Source organism: Propithecus coquereli, unplaced genomic scaffold (genome assembly GCF_000956105.1).
Source record: "Propithecus coquereli isolate 6110/MARCELLA unplaced genomic scaffold, Pcoq_1.0 Scaffold91, whole genome shotgun sequence".
Taxonomy (NCBI): Eukaryota; Metazoa; Chordata; class Mammalia; order Primates; family Indriidae; genus Propithecus; species Propithecus coquereli.
In genome coordinates this window covers 68627-73755 of record NW_012155396.1, presented here as the reverse complement: position 1 = coordinate 73755, position 5129 = coordinate 68627, and positions in this window count along the sequence as shown.

The window sequence follows — 5129 nt, the reverse complement described above, 5'->3', positions numbered from 1 at the left end:
TAAAGATCATATAGCTAAAAGTAAAATCTGGAATTGTAAAAATTCTAAGAGAAAACTTTGGAGAAAATATCTACAATCTTTTATTAGGAAAATATTCTTAGGTAGGACATAAAAAGCATGAACTTTAAAAAAAGAAAAGGTTGGTAAATTGGGCTTAATTAAAACTAAAGCCTTCTCCTCCTCCAAAGACACCATCAAAGAAATGAGAAATGAAAAGGCATGCCTCCAACTGAGGAAAAACATTTAAGACATATATACACACACAAATACACAGCCACACTCTCAACTCAATAATTAGACAAAAAACAATTTCAAAATGTGCAAAAGACATGAATAGACGTTTCAAAAATGAAGGTATTTGGATTGGCAATAAGCACATAAGAAGGTGTTCAGCACCATTAATAATCTTAGAAGTGAAAATTAAAACCGTAATGAGATATCACTTCATATCCATCAAAATAGATAAAATTAAAAAGACTGAAAGTATCCTGTTTGTGAGGATGTAGAGTAATTAGAATTCAAGAGAAATAAAAACACATCCTCACACACCAACTTGTACATAAATGTTCATAACAGCTTTATTCATAATAGCTAAAATCTGGAGTTACCCAGGTGTTCATTAGCAGGAGAATGGAAAACAAATGTGATATATTCACACAACAGAATTATACTCAGCAATTAAAAAGGTACAAACTAGTGGTACATGACACAACATGAGTGACTCTGAAAAATGTTATTCTGAGTGAAGAAAAGTTGTAAAAGAGTATACTCGGTATTTTCCATTTCTATTACATTCAAGAATGTGCAAAATCAATCCCTAGTGTTAGAAATAATATTAGTGGTTACCAAAAGTGGGGGCAGGGAGGGCAGATTTATTGCAAAGGTGCATAAGGGAATTTTCTGTGGTGATGGACATGTTCTGTATCTTGATTTGTTAGTTTCACATAAGTCTGTATAACTTCAAAAATTCACTGAATTGTATACTTAAAATGTGTATTTTTTTGTAAATTATGCTTTGTTAATGTTGATTTAAAATGGTGCTTTAGGACAATCATTTAAGCATACCCTTTGGGTGTCATTCACTTACTTATTTATTTCCATAATTACTTAGTATTTGTTATAAATGAACAGACATGTACTGTTCCCAAAGCTTTCAGCCTAGCAGGGGAAGCAACTGAAGTTCTGTAATCACAAGTAAGAGTGATGAGTATTTGATGGAGAATTTCAGGGTACTTTGGTAAAATACTTCAGGGGCACCTAACTCAGTCTGGAATCAGGAAGATGCCCAAGTAAGGTGAAGTTTTAGCTGAGACTGAAAGAATGATTAAGATCTAGCCAAAGACGAACAAGGACAAATCAAGTCCTGGATGTGAGTGTGGTGTGATAAAGGAATCTGAAGAGCACAGTCGTCTGTGCAGAGAGTGGCCACATAGGACCACAGAGGTGGGCGTAGAAGAGCATCATCAGATATGCTAAGGCATTTGGACTTTATTCAATGAATGAAGGAAACCACTAAAAGATTTTAAAGGAGAAGTGTGACCTTACTTTATTTTAGAGACAGCATTCCGGCTATACTATGAAGTAGGAATTGTGTGGGACAGAAACAGAGATAGTGAAACAAGAATAAGAGCAGAAAAAATAGTCTGAAGGCTATTGCAATATCCAGGTGAGACATGATGGCGGCCTCTCTAAGGGATACGACAAAGGGAATGAAGAGAAAGGAAAGCAAGGAAGCCAACCAATTGAGATTAGACATTGGGGAGAGAGAAGGAAGTGATGATCCCAGGTTCTGGCTAAGCAAACTTCGTGGATGATAGTACCATTTCTTGAGCTGGGGACCCTGGGAGGTGGAATAGTCCTTGTGGCAAAAACGATGAGTTTGGTTTGGCGATAATTCAGTTTGGGTGTTGTGTTTCTTTTTATTTTCCTTGCTGTTATTTCAGGACCAAGGAATTAAAGGCAAGCTCTGTCTACTTCATTTCATTGACTTCAAGCTATTCAAGTAATATATTCATTGTTAAATATCCCCAAATCTACTGACTTTTGTTAATTCAGTGTCTAATTAGGCCAAATAGTCCCACTGGACCAGCCTAATATTCTTTCTTCTCTCTTTTCTGTTGCTAATGCTGGGTCTGTAACACAAAGCACTGACTTCCCCAGTGATTCCAGTCATCTTCACACAAATGCAAGAGTGGATGCCTTGGAAAAATAAAATATAAATTACTATGTCTATTCCATGCTCCCAAGGAGCCCTTCAGGCTAGAAGAATGTGGCCAGGCATGATGGAAATTAACAGTCTAGACAACTGTTTTTAGAATATGAAAAGAATAATAAGAGAGGTGATGAAAGACAGCCTCATTCTCACATATCACCAGTTCCTTAGCAAGGCAAACAAAGAGCAACACTTAGCAGAAAGATAGACTGCACTGCTCAGGAAACCTTTTGCTTTCAGTAACTATTTATAGCCAGGGCAGAATGAAACTATGGCTTTACTATATTCACTGGACAAATTGACTGGGGCCTAGACTGTTCCTTTCATTGATGGAGTCTTTCATTCAATTAATTGGTTGCTTTAGTTTTCTTTTTAAAATATTTCAAGATCCCAGAATAACTCCTTGGTGTCAGGGTTGGAAAACCCATCAACCAAAAAGCCTTCTAACCCATCATGCACATTGCCAGATGCATATGGTGCAGACGCCAACTCTTGCAAAATTGAAAGATAATGTGACGTTGCTGTGCCCTAATGTCACTTCCTTCCCCTATTTCCTAGCCCCCTTGGACTCTTATGCTCTCCCTTCCATAATGGATGAAGATCTTGGTCAAACAGAAAGGTTTTATTCACTCAATTTGTTTTCAGGCCCAGTTATTTTAAAAGAAAAGTTTGGAGGAAAAAAACCATTTATCTCAAAGGAATGAGCCATTAGCATACTATGGAGTAATTTCTGTAGGAATAGAAGAATGAGAAATATTAAAAAGTAAATGGACCTTCCTTTCACTCTAGTAAAGATTCTAAGTGGGAGTTAGTGCTGAGACCCTATATTGGCCTTATTGTATAGTCAATAGCTCATATAAGGAAGTGAATCAAATGAGATAAGGTATTAATTTCGGTATTGGTAAAATTTGTTTGGATAACTGGCCAGGGCCGCTAAATCTCCAAAATCTTTTGCTACCCTGCCAGCCCAGATCATGGATGTAGAAGTTGCAAAATGGCAAATCTTGAGGCATTAACTACAAGGGAGAAGTAGGCAGTATGAAAAGGGGACTCAGAAAGACAAGCAAAACATTATTTTACAAGAAAAATTTTACAAGGGACTTCGGATGTTAGAAGAATGGACTTGCCAAATAAAAGATACAAGATATTTAACTTAGAAAGGCACAAAGTTACCAAGGTTATAAGTCTGTCAATGGTGAAGAAAATTGTAGTTTTGTCATATAATTGTCAAATCTGCAAAGTTATCACATATCGATACTGCAAAAGACAGGGACAGAATTGTCTTTGTTAGAAAATCAGTAACTTACAGGAAAGGAATCAATGTTTCATCTACTTTGGAGACCCATGACAGACGGAATGACTCATTTTGATTGCTTGCTCTTCTAAGGTGCAATGTGCTTTGTTTCTGACTGTGGACTATGATGTATGTGTTTATTCATAATGGAGACAGAGCAGGGTTTCAGTTTGGACTTTCAGCAAAGAGAGAGAAAATATTCTGTCTGAAAGAAGGCAGCTTTTGGGAAGACCGGGAATGATGCAAGCTAGAGTTTCAAAGAAGTAGCCCTACCCCCTGCGTGCCCAGGCCAGGGGATTACGCGGATCTCTCTGTCTCATCTGACAGCTAACTTGGTCCCCTTCCCATGGGAACACAACTGAAATGGGTAAAAAAGAATCTGGAAGCTATCTCACCAGCACTCTTCTAAGAGGGCAGATGCGAACCCATGCCTTGTTTCCTCTGTGACGCTGGACTAGAAAGAGACTTCCATACCCTTTAAATCTTAATAGTTGGCACTCACAAAAGAATTCAGCCTTCTTTCTTTCTGTCTCTCTAGCTATATCCAGAGAATTGGTCATGGGGTGAATTGGTAGGTAGAGAATTCAGATACGAGTTCGGCTTAAGAAATACTGGAAATGACTTACAGCCTTTGGGAACATCAAAGATGGCACTCATGCAGCAGGCAAGCTGAGGGGTGCTCAGGAGTAAATGTACCTCCCCACCCCACTTCTCCATTGTTTTGATAAAAGGATAGAAGATAGTTGGCCTGGGAAGGTAGAGAGGCAGGAAAAGAGTGGGAAGTCTGCTTGCAGGATAATATCACATTCACAGACATTACATCTCCCTTTATTATGTATTCACAATTTTCCTTCATATTTTTCCATACCTCTATATTCAGTTCTGACCTATTGGCAGTTTATAGCTTCTTTAATGCACACATTGTATCAGACATTGCCTCCCAAACTGATATATCATCATCCATGTGCAGCTAGTTAAATACTTTTCCTGAAAAACCAGACACTCTATTATGTTGCTAATGGGAGTGTGAAATGGGATAACCCCTAAAAAGATGACTATGGCAATAACTAACATAACCATATATGCCATGACCCTTTGACCCAGCAATCTCACTTCTAGGAATTTATCTTAAAGATACATATCTACATATATGGGTAAATGGAAGTTATTCAATGTTACATTATTTGCAATAGCAAAATGAAAAATAACGAAAATGCCTATTCATAGGAAAAGAATAAACTGTGATATATCCACACAGTGAATTTCTATGAAGTCACAAAAGAATGAGGAACATGTCCATGAACTGACATGAAGTGATTTCCAGGATATATTTTTAGTGCAAAAAAATCAAAGTGCAGAAGAGTATATATATTAATAGTATGCTACCTTTTGTGTAAGAGAGAAGGAGAAATAGGAATATATATCACCAATTTGCTTCTTTTTACAAAAACAAATAAGAAATAGAAAGGTCAGATAGAAGCCAATGAAAATGGTCATCCATTGGGTAGAAATGGAAATGGGTGAGGGGATAAAGAATTTTTAAATATCATTTGTAATTTGAGCTATGCAAATGCTCTGCATATTACAAAATTAAAACTAAATTTAAAAGAATAGGAAAGCAAA